This window comes from Tamandua tetradactyla, chromosome 16, assembly GCF_023851605.1.
Source record: "Tamandua tetradactyla isolate mTamTet1 chromosome 16, mTamTet1.pri, whole genome shotgun sequence".
NCBI classification, from domain to species: domain Eukaryota; kingdom Metazoa; phylum Chordata; class Mammalia; order Pilosa; family Myrmecophagidae; genus Tamandua; species Tamandua tetradactyla.
Window position 1 is genome coordinate 24,198,700 of NC_135342.1, and position 11,818 is coordinate 24,210,517.

At 44.7% G+C, this 11,818-nt stretch overlaps 2 long non-coding RNA genes across 3 annotated transcripts; one reads left to right on the forward strand and one right to left on the reverse strand.

Moving 5' to 3' along the window:
- Nucleotides 1-2,119: 2,119 nt before the first annotated feature.
- On the reverse strand, nt 2,120-10,951 carry LOC143659183 (uncharacterized). Of its 2 annotated transcripts, none has more exons than XR_013163468.1 (4): nt 10,778-10,951; nt 10,027-10,213; nt 8,084-8,151; nt 2,120-3,255 (listed from the first exon to the last, which is right to left on the reverse strand). It is a non-coding gene; the product is annotated as an uncharacterized LOC143659183 (long non-coding RNA). The 2 variants fall into 2 exon arrangements; XR_013163467.1 differs by having other exon boundaries at nt 2,128-2,660; nt 10,778-10,949.
- LOC143659187 (uncharacterized) lies at nt 9,224-11,239 on the forward strand. The gene is made up of 2 exons (XR_013163475.1): nt 9,224-9,901; nt 10,868-11,239. It is a non-coding gene; the product is annotated as an uncharacterized LOC143659187 (long non-coding RNA).
- Nucleotides 11,240-11,818: the final 579 nt, after the last annotated feature.

The window sequence follows — 11,818 nt, forward strand, 5'->3', positions numbered from 1 at the left end:
AAAAACCTACAGTTTAAGTACTGATATTATAATAGAAAAGAAGACTCTCAACACCCCAGTTGTCATGGAGCTTATGTGTTAGTGGGGAAGATGGGTGATAAACAGCCGTTGGGAATAAGATCTGTGAAAAGGTTGGAGGGATGGTTTGTGGCAGAAGGTGCTGTTTTAGGTGTGTGTGTGGGGGGTGAGGGTGGAATAAAAAAGCTGGCTTAGTGGACCTGTTGATGGAGGAGGGACTGATAAAGGTGAGGATGGCAGCTGTGAATGTATGTACAGCAAATTCAAAAGTCCCGAGGCATGCAGGGTGTGTCAGAGCAGCTGAAAAGCCAGTGAGCAGGACCAGAGTGAATAAGGGGGAGGGTGGGTTGGGGAGGAGAGGAGACAAGGAGAAGGGTGTGCAGGGCTCACTGGGCCTTGGTGAGGGCTTGAATTTGATTGGTACACTGGGAAGCACTCAGAGCATAACTGAGCTAAAGAGTGATGCCATCTAGCACTTTAATAGGATTCCTCTGGCTGCCATGTAGAAACCAGGATTGGGGGTGAGGAGGTGTCCCCAGTGAGGAGGCTACTGCTGTGGTCCATCCGAGAGACTGGGGCTTGCTCGGCCAAGGTGGTTGAAGCAGAAGAGGCTCCATGTGATCATATTTTGGAAATAACTTGAAGGCAGAGTTGACAGACTTTGGGGTATGGGTGTGGGAAGAGAAAAAGCTGTCAAAAAGAAACTAAGGATTTTAGCCTGAGCGGAAGGAGGAGGGAGTTGCCATAAATGTGTTGGGAAGACTAAGAGTCAGAGGCTTTGGGCATGTTCAGCCTAGTGGGCTTGCTGAACAAACACCAGGGTATAAAAGCCTGGTGTTTAGGGACAAGATCTGGGCTAGAGATGTCACTCTAGGAGTCACTGGCATAGCTGTGGCATTAAAGCCTGGGATGAGATCATTGAGGGAGGGCCTGTGGATGCTAAGGAATCTGAGAGTGAGAGCAGGGAGGCCTGGACCACAACAGGGGCAGGAGAAGTGAGCTGTTGTTGTTGGTCTCTGGATGCGTGGAGAAGGCAGGGCCCATGGAGCTTGCTGATGGATTGGTTGGGGGTGCGGTTGAGGGGTGGCGGTTTAAAGGAGTCAAGGGCAAGTGGAGATATGGACAGGGGGCCTCATGAAAACGAGCTAGAGTCAGATTGCGGAGAAGTGGCTGCCTTACTTCTTCTCCTGGGCCTGTGTCTCTGCCTTTCTTTGTCTCTTCTCTGTCTGCTGTTTATGGGCAGCTGGGCTGCCTCTGGCCAGATTCCTTCCCCGACTCTATATGACCTTCCAGCTTAGTTTCCCAGAGCCACTCTGCCCCCATTTCAAACACTCTGGACAGCACTTGGACTCCCGAGTTCGGGTATCCACGCCTACTCAACCCATTGTAGCTAGAAGGTTCCCACCATGATATGTGTCTCTTGGGAATCTTGCCATGGGCTGAGCAGAAACCCCAAATATTCACAGTTGTAATGTCTTTCTGATAATGATTTGGAAGCTTGTTGGGGTGGGGGAGGGTGCCAGTATATGTGTGTGTGATTTTACCCATTTAAGTTGAGTGGGGCAGATCATTTATGTAGCCTTAGATGTATCCTATATTAGGAGAATGGGGTAGGAGTTGCCAGGAAGGTGGGATCTGGAAGGTTCTGGACTCAGAAGTCTTAAGGACTGAGGTTAGGAAAAGTAAAGGGGATGTAGGCACAGCTCCTGCTGGCCCTTGAGGTATTCTATGAATGTACAGGGAGATACTCAACGCTCCTCACCCAACAGAGACATAGCAGTGACTAAGACAGCCTCTTCCACCCTCCCAGAGCACACAGTCCAGTGGGGAAGACAAACCCATCACCAACTGGTGATCAGGGGAGGCCCAGGTAGAGGAGGTTGGGCTTGGAATGGGGAGACAAGGGCAGAACGGTTGGGGCCTGGAGGGGGGATGTCTGGAGGCCTGTGGGAGCACAGAGGAAGGCACACCCAGCCTGGGGAATCAAGGAGGACTTTCTGGAGTAGGGAGCACAACGCACAGGATGAGATCTGAAGGAAGTGTTTGTTGAAGGATAACTTCAACAAACAGCAGCCAAGTTGGTGAACACTAAAATTTTTTTTCTAACTTTTTTACTTGAATGATTTTACATTTACAGAAAAGTTGCAAAGATAGTATAGAGACTTCCCGTATGCCCTACAGCCAGCTTCCCCTGATGTTAGTATCTGACATAATTATGGTTCATTTGTCAAAACTCAGAAATTAACTGATTTGTGTTCTATTCACCAAACACCAGACATTGTTCATATTTTTCCTGTTTTTCAACTAATGTTCTTTTTCTGTTTCAGGATCCAACACATGATACCACGTTGCATTTAGTTGTCTTGTTTCTAATCTGTGACAGTTTCTCAGTCTTTCCTTATTTTCATGACCTTGGTATTTTGAGGCGTTCCAGCCCAGGTGGCTGCTCTTTTCCTTACTGTTAGCCTGGGATTGTGGGTTTGGGGATAAATACCCCTGAGGTGATGTTCACCTTGGCCTAGTTTTAAGGTGAGGTCTGCCAGGTTTCCCACCTGCCCTGTGATGATTTTCCCCTCTTCATGCCCTCTTCAGGGGAAGCAAATCAGTCCAGCCCACACACTCAGAGAATTAAGCTCCATCTCCTAAAGGGAAACATATCAAAGAATTTGTCTTCATATGTTAAAACCGTCACAGTAATTAATAAATATTAGCAGGAAGATCCTTTGAGGCTATGCATTTCCATTTTTCCTTAAAGTTTTACTCGCATTTTTAGCATTTTTCTTTGAATCTTAATCGGCAAAATATTTCTATGATGTTATGATCATGATTTCCTATTTCCCTCATTTCTTCTACATTTATTATTTGGCGTTTTTCTATGTGGAAAATTTGTCCCTTTGACCCTATTTATTTTGTTTATTCAATCATTTGTTTATCTTAGTATAGACTCATGGGTATTTAGTATAGACTCATCATAATTAATTTTGCTGTTCAGATTGGTCCAACTTTGGCTAACAGGTGCTCTTTCAGGCTGGCTCCTGTGTTCCTTCCTCTTTCTCTCTTTTTTCTAAAGCACTTCCTTGCTTTCTGGTACCGTGGGATGCTGCAGGCTCGTCTTGTATTTTCCCTGCTATTGATCTAAGGAGCCCAGGTTCCTTTCAGTGGAGAACAGTGACCTGGGCACTGAGTGCTCAGTGCTGCTGAGGTGTCTCTGCCTCTGGTCTCTCTCAGGTGACAGACCTAGGAGATAAAGGTGGGTATACCAACCCATGTATACACATATCTATATTTCTATGTCTGTGTATAAAAATAAACATAGGCTCCTACTGACATCTCAAACTCATCCAGCACCACGAGGTTCATTTTTGCCTTCCCCCACCCTGCTATACTGTGTCATTTCTCTTTGTGACACTCAGAAACCGCTAAGAAGTGGATACTTCTTAGTACTTGTCTTATTGCCACCTTGGCATGAATTGGCAGGCTTGCCCCTTCTCTTTTCTGGCATACTGTCCCCTTTCTGTGATGCTCCTCTCCCCTGACTGTTCTCCTACATCTTAACCTCCTTGCAAGAAGTTCCTCTGTTTTCACCTGACCCTTAAATGGTGTGTCCTCAGGGCTTTGCTACCTCTCACGCGCTCCCTGGTCCACCTTTCCTTCATCTGTGGCTTCTTTCCTGTCTCTGCTGAGGATGCCCATTCTCTGTCTCTAGCCCTGACCTCTTTCCTGAGCCCCTGACCTAGGGATCCTGTGACTTCATGAACGCCTCCTGGGTGCTCCCCAGACCCCTGAAACCCACTGTGTCCCAAACCCTAACCCTGCCCCTCCTCTCGGTCCCCGTCCCAGGGGTGGCCCCTCTGTTCCTTAAGCCCCCAGACCCAGCCCTGGACCTTATCCTGATGTCTCCCTCTCCATCCCCACCCCCCCCAACCCTTCATGGCTTGTCCACTGGGACTCTTGGACAGCCCTCACACCCACCCTTTCCCCCTTTCACAGCTCTGCCTTGGGCCAGCTCTGTCCTATCCTGCCTTGTGTCTGCCCTTTTCCCTCAGTTCTCAGCCTCCCATCTCACCCTTTAACCACCTCCACAGTTAAGAGGGGACTTTGTGAAGCACAAATCTGACCATGACCTTCTGCTTGAAGCCTTCCTTGTTTCCCCAGTGTCCTTAGGAAAAGGTCCAGACTCCTTAGCCTGACACAGAAGGTTTGGTGTCGTCTGGCCCCTGACCTTTACCGTGGTCTCGCCCTACTGGCTGTGTAACTTAGTTTATTGCCTTGAGTATAAGCAGTGCCCCCACCTGGCTCCCTGTGTGGATCCCCACCCAGCCCCAGCAACCCTCACCCCAGTGCATCCTGCCCCATCCACACTCCCTCCCATTTTCTCCCCACTCAGGTTATTTTGAAGCAAATCTCATATATCACCACCTGTAAGTATAAAGACTAAAATGGAAAAGTAGGGGCAAGCTTTTCTTTTTTTTCTTCCAATGACTGTGTTTTAACTAAATATTAACATAAAGGCTGTTGTGGGTGAAAAAGTTAGCTAAATGACAACAAAAAAATTCACATTGTGTTTGAGCTTAAGGGCAACAAAATTTTCTGGGCTCACCTTATTAACTTAAAAATTCTGTACAATAGGGAGAGAAGAGGGGTGTTTCTCTTTACACTAGAACGGTCGCACCAGAATGAACATTTAAGGAGAGGTTGTAAGCTTCCTTTTGAATCTCATCAACTGAAGGAATTTTCAAACTATCATGAATTTTCACAATTGTAACCATGACATATGTAATTTATCTCGATAGGGTCAACCAGGTATTTGAAACAACTCACTGGATTTTATGCAAGTTAAAGGAAGGTTACTAAGTTTATTGGCATTGGAAGAATTCTTATCTTCCACTCTGACGTCAGTGGCTGTTGGGACAACGAATGCAGCATAAAGGAACTATAAGTGCATCTGCTCTGAGCCATTTTTCAGTTTTAAATCTAGTTAGCAAGTGCTTTACTAATAAGTGCTGAAGTTACGGTGCCTTCATGCCAGATACTGTTCTAACCCTTTCTGTGCATTAATTCAGCAATCCTCACACAGCCCTTAGGATGTCACTACTGTTATTGTCCCTTTTTTTTTTCCCAGTGAGGAAACTGAGGCAGCTAAAATTTAAATTGCTTCAGTTTCCACAGTAAGTAAAGTGATAGCACCAGGGTTTGAATCCAGGAGTCCCAGTTCCAGGCTCCCTGCTTTAACCCTACTGTGCGCTGTACCTTCCTCTTTGATTCTATTTTTAAAAGCGAAGGACTCACGTCTTTCAGATCTTGGCAGTTTCCTCATTTTGGAAGAGGGGCTTAAATCACTTTATTTTCCAGCTACCAAAAATCCTTTTCAACATCCCCAGTTATTTGTAAAGAAACATTTTAATCTTTTTGTTCAGGGGAAACTTCAAACATCTACAAAAGCAGAGGGGAAAGTCTGAAGTAGACCTTTGTCCCCACCACCTAGCTTCAACAGTTACCAGCATGCGGCCATTCTTGTTTCCTCTATGTCCTGCAGTTTCCTACCCTACTCAGTTATTTAAAGTAAATCCAGATGTTTATTGACGGAAATTTTTAAAAGAAAAGAAGCCTTCCCCTGCTGGCAAATTGGCTTCCTTCCTAATTCTCCCTTCCCTTTCCCCTCGTTTTCCAAATGCGGTCAGGTCTGTGCATGGTGTGATATTATCACCCAGCTCTGTCCCTGGCCTGTTTCCTGTAACCCTACACACCCGGCGTTTCTCCACGGTGCTCTGAAGCCTGAAAACGATCCCTCTTAATGACCATGGCCGGCTGGGGTTGTCTTGGCAAGCCTGTCCCCGCAGAAGGACATTTAATCTGCTCGTGGCTTTTTGCCATGATCGTGGCCTCTTCCCTTATTTGGCTTATTTTCTGGATCCTCCCTCCCTGCCAAACCTCCTGTATACACACTCCTTGTCCACTGTAACTTTCTTCAAAGCACAGTTAGCTTTATTGTGGTTGAAACTAAAACAGTGATGTGGGCACTTAAGTGCCTGGGGCTATGTGAGGGCAGGAATTGGGTCTGTCTGTATTCCTGCTATGCCCCCAGCATCACCAGCATAGGGCCTGGCGCTCAGTAACTGATGAATGAATAAATGAACGTATGCCAAGCACGATAGCTCGGCTTTTATCGTGAGGGCAACAGAAAGTCACAGAACTGAGATGTGAGAATCCCCTGCCACCTTATTGAAATGCAGATTCCGATTCAGTAGGTCTGGAGAGGGGCCTGAGATGCTGCATTTCTAACTGGCATCTACCCCCAAGTGATGCGAGTGCTTTGAGTAGTCTTTCTGTGCTGATCGGCAGTAGCTGCTAACCACATGTGGCTACTGAGCACTTGAAATCTGGTGGTGTGCACTGATAATGTGCTGTGAGTATAAAATACCCACCAGACTTTAAAGACTGGATAAGAAAAGAATTTAAATAACTCATTAATATATATATTCTTTATATGTTGATCATGGTAATATTTTGGATATAATGGGTTAAATATATTATTAAAATTAATTTCACCTGTTCCTTTTTTTTTCTAATATGGCTACTGGAAAATTTAGAACCATGTACGTGTCCTACAGCTGTGGCCTGTATTATGTTCCTCTTGGATAGTGCTAGTCTAGAACCCTCCAGACTTCTCTCACCTCTAAACATTTTCACATGCTAGTTCGTCTTTATGGAGAAGCCTTCTTTTTCTTATCCCCCTCTCCACAACTAATTCCAAATATATTTCAGGTCGCTCCTTCGGTGTTTCCCTCTCCAGGATGGTCAGGTGCCTGTGTGGGGCTTCCGCAGCTCCTTGGGTTTCCCCCATTCCAGCCCTGACCCCACTACCGGGGCCTCCCCACACCAGCCTGGCCATCATCTGCAATGTCAGCATCTATGTTTTATCTCCTTCAGACTGCTAAGTTGGTGAGGATGGGGTCAAAGTCTTTCTTGGTTACCACTTTATCTTCAGAACCTGACACACAGTCAATAAATATTAGTTAACTGAATTAATAAATGACAAGATGTGGGCCATGCACATTTTACGACTCTTACCCTGGCCTGTGACCCCACCTTTGGAGGTCCTGCCCTGAGGTCCTGCCCTGATGTGCCGTGTGCAGGCGCAGAGTTGGGACTGCTTGACCTCCGTGACAGGCTGTGACCTCATCTGCCTCTTGGCAGAACTGTCCTTCTGCCTGCCTGTCTGTGAACTGCCTGTAGCTCTTCGCTTAGCATCTATCCTTTGTCAATGGCACATTTCTGAATGGGAACTTGATTTTTTGTTGTTATTTCGTATCAGATTTTGGTACAACATAGCTTTCGATTAAGCGATTTTTCCCAGTCTGAGATTTCCCTTATTCATTTTTTTCTAATTCCATAGAAACATTATTGCCATTAAAAAATAGTTGTTATTCCTTTCTTTTGAGATTCTGCTATTGTCTCAATAGTTTTACAATTCATTCATTTGATCAGAAAAGTTGCCTAGCCTCATCATTCATCAGCAAAAGATGAATTAAGGTCATCCTGAGATCAGTCCAGCTCACCTGCTCAAGCCTCCACCCCCACTCCCCCACCCCACCATCTTTGTTTACCCTAGAACCTCCAGGCCATGGTCAACCCTCTCTCCCAGTCAGTCACATCCTCCCTTTTAACATCCCCCTGGTCTGCCCCTCATAGGGTCATAATTGTAATCACTTGCTTGCAAACAACCAAAATTCCCTTCCTTCTCTATTTTCTGGTCCCACCCATCTGAATTATGTAAACATCTAAAGAAAGAAAGAAGGCAAAGGCCAGACAAAGTCTGTTTACATCCTCAAATCAACAAAAATTAAGATAGGGGAGGAGCCAGACAAAGTCTGTTTACATCCTCAAATCAACAAAAATTAAGATAGGGGTGGATAGGAGTGATTAGCAGACATCTCATACACTGCTGCTGGGAGCAAAGGCTAGATCAACCCTCTGGAGAACAGTTTCGTGCTATTGAGAAAAATTCAACCAAGTTGAAAATTTCAGTATGTTACACTCAGTATCTCCATTCCTAGCTACTTACCTGAGAAGCAGCACCGGACCATGTGCACAAGGTGGGATTTCCAGGAAAGTTCATAGTAACACAGAAACCTTGATGCCCAATAAAATAATAGAAAATATTCACATGATAGAATATTATACAGCAATGAAAATGAACTGGCATTTTCTCACCACACGAGAAATGGATGAATCTTAGAAACAATGCTTAATGAATAAAGCAAAATTCAGAAGACTCCACATAGGATGATACAATTTTGAAAAGGCTCAAAGCAAAAGGGAACAATTCCTTATGTATAGGAAAATATGATAAAACTATTTTTTAAAAGCAAGGACAAGGGAACCTTTGGGGACTTGTTGTATAGTATACTTAAAATGGGTGTATTTTTTTTTTTTAACATGGGCAGGCACCGGGAATCGAACCCAGGTCCTCTGGCATGGCAGGCAAGCATTCTTGCCTGCTGAGCCACTGTGGCCTGCCCAAAATGGGTGTATTTTATTACATGTAAATTATACCTCAGTAAAGTTGAACTTAAAGAACTTGTTCTGCCTCTGTGTAGGCCACATAAGGAAGTGATAATAGGGGCAGATGCCACTAGCTAATGACTCGGCTGTCATGCTGAGGTTGGCAGGGCAGAAAAGGGAAAGCACCTAAGTTCTTGTTAATGTCACTGAGCCACCTAAACAAGGGACTTTGTTTTGTTCACTGCTATATCTCCAACTCCTAAAACAGTTGGTACTCAATAAATGTATGTCTTTTTAAGTAAAATTTTAAATTGAAATATAAAATCTTTTTTAAAAAGTGGGTAAATTAATTTAATACCTATAGACCTACCCTATCTCTGGATTTCTTTCTGTTTGGAATAGTGCATTTCCCATGATTCACGCCTGTTTGATTTGAGCCCTCTTATCTGCAGCCAAGAGGGTCTTTACTGGGGACCCACATGAGTGAATTAGAGCTAAGATTTTTAGGACACCTGCTATGTGCTCAGCCTTGTGTTAAGAGCTTTGCCTCCATAATTTCTTTGAATTGTCACAACACCCTTGTGAGCTTGGTTTCAGCTTTTTCCACTGAACGGGCCTAAAAGAGACTGCCTAAAAAGAGATTGTCCTACTTGGTCTTGCCATTTGTGAGAAGCTTCTGGGATCTTGACACATTGTTACATCCACCCATCACCTTCAGGGAATCCCAGCATTGCAGTCACACATTTAAGATCAGGGACAAGTTTTTTATGTTCACCTTACAGAAGTCACTGGAAGCAGCCCAGGCTCCAATGACCTATTCCTACATAACGCAGCACCCCAAATCTCAGTGGCTTAAAACAGCAAATTATTATCTCTTATGGTTCTGTGAGTTGGTTGGGCTCAGTTAGGTGCTTCTTGCTTGGGGATACCCATATCATAGCAGTTAGGCATCAGCTGGAACTATAGATATCTGCACGCTTTCCTGGCTGGATGTGAAAATGGCTCACGCCCATGGCCGGCCGCTGATGCTGGTTGTGGCCTTGGGCTGTCAGCTAGAGTGCCTAAACATGGGTTCTCCACGGGGTTTGGGTTTCTCATGGTATGGTAGCTGGGTTCTGAAGAGGGAACATTCCAAGAGCCCAATCAGAATCTGCCAGGCTTCTTAGGATCTGGCCTTGAAATACCCAAGCTGCCACTTCCTCTGTGTTGTTTTGGTCAAGCAGCTACTAAGGGCAGACTATCTCTTGATGGGAGGAGCAGTGTGTGTTCCCCAGCGGGTGTGTACCACATTGACTTTTTAAGGTCAATAATGAGTCATCGCCAAGAAACTATCTAGCATCAAACCCCTTCTTTCCTTGCTTCTCCCTCTCTCCATGGTGTAAGTTTCATGCTCCTTCACTATATCCTGACTTTTCTTGGATGTCCTTTAGCCTAGAAAAATCTTGCCTTTCTTTTAGTTGTTGTTAAGAAAACCTTTTTTTTTTTGAGGATAATACTACATACCGAAGAGTCACAGATCACAAGATCACAAGATCTCAAGGGCGATGTACAGCTAAATCTTCATATCCAGTTTGGCAACTAGGGATATTGAAGTGAGCAAGACAAATTGTTTGCTGTCCTTGGGGAAGTCATAGTCATAGTAACGGTGTCTAAACAGGACTCCGGTTCTCTAGGTGTTTTCAAGACAAACCTAAAAGATACAGGAAAATAATAGAAACTCTATTCATCATCACTTCTATCTCATCTTTAAGCATTTCTGTTTTAGTATCTCTGTGTTAAACTGTACATGTTAACACAGCACAACTTGTAAATTATATATAAATAAGCAGATGTACATACATTGGAGGTGCAGTGCTTAAGAACTTTTTTCGAATGTGGTGTGTGGTCAAAAGGTTTGGGGACCTCTGGTCTAGAGTGGGGGGATAGACACCGAAACAGGATAATTGTAAGAAAAGGCATGTGTGGCATAGTAGAAGGCCCTGTGGGACTAAAGCTTGGGAGGGAGTGGGGGATATCATTAGCGGTTTTGTGGAGGGAGGGACATTGAAGGGTAAGTAGATGTCTGACTGTTGAAGGTGTGGAGTGAAGAGGTAGAAAGTGATTCTGAAATAGGGAGCTTGCATGTGCAGAAACCACAGAAATGATATTTGATGTAGTTAAAAAGTTATGCAACCATTAAGCAGCACCCAGATCAATACATAGCATATTTATAGCCCCCCTGAAACCCCTTGACATGCCCCCTCCCTGTCATTACCTCCCTGTAGCATATTGAATTCTCCAAATATGATGAAACAAGGTCTCCCATTACACATGCTTTTCTGACAATGTGCCATTCCCCCATCAGTAGGTGGAATCCATGACCTTTATGACCAACAGAATATGGCAGAAGTGACACTCCGTGACTTGAGGCGAGGTCATAACAGATGATACAGCTCTGTGTCTTGGAAGGCTCACTCTTAAAATCCAGATGCTATGCTGTGAGGATACCGAAGCTATGTGGGTTGTCCAGGCCAGAATGTGGAATTATTCTTGCCAACAGCCAGCATTAACTGGCAGACGTGAGTGAGGAAGCTCTCAAGATGACTCCAGCTCCACACACCATTTGGCTATAACCACATGAAAGACCCTGAGCAAAAACCACTTAGCTTAGCCCAGTCAACCCCCACAAACATAAGCAATAATAATAATAATAATAAGTTGTCTTTGTTGTTTTATGCCACTATGTTTAGGGTTGTTTGTTATGCAGCAATAGATAGCTGGCACACTTTGTCTTCCCAAGAGACTTGTAATACTTAGACTAGAATACCTGGTTTTGCATTATATCTCAATTGAATAACAAAATACATAGACGTCTGAGTTTTCTTTTTGACTGTGAGCTGTGTACTTGGGCCCATCTTAAGAGAACTTATTGAGAGGGTACACATTTGGCTTTCTGATGCTTTGCCCTTTGAGGATGGTTCAGTGGACACTGGTTATGTTGGTCTATCCCACATCCATTCCCTTTCCTGGTTATAGCACCCTGATTCTTCTCCCACACTCTTGGTTTGTATGCTCTGAGTGCTGGCTCTCAGGGGTGAACCCATAACCCAGGCCTAGCTGTTCCATCTCCTTGACCACAGTGATATTTCAGAAATGTGTCTGTGACCTGAGTGAGGCCAACAAGAGGCAAGGTGGGCGTCTGCTGGGATAATTGGGAAGGAGAACTCCCTTTATGATGTGGCTGCCCAGCTGGGAACATAAAGCCACAGTTGCTGGGGGCCGCTGTGAGAGAAGAGCCTGCCTGAGAATGAAGAAA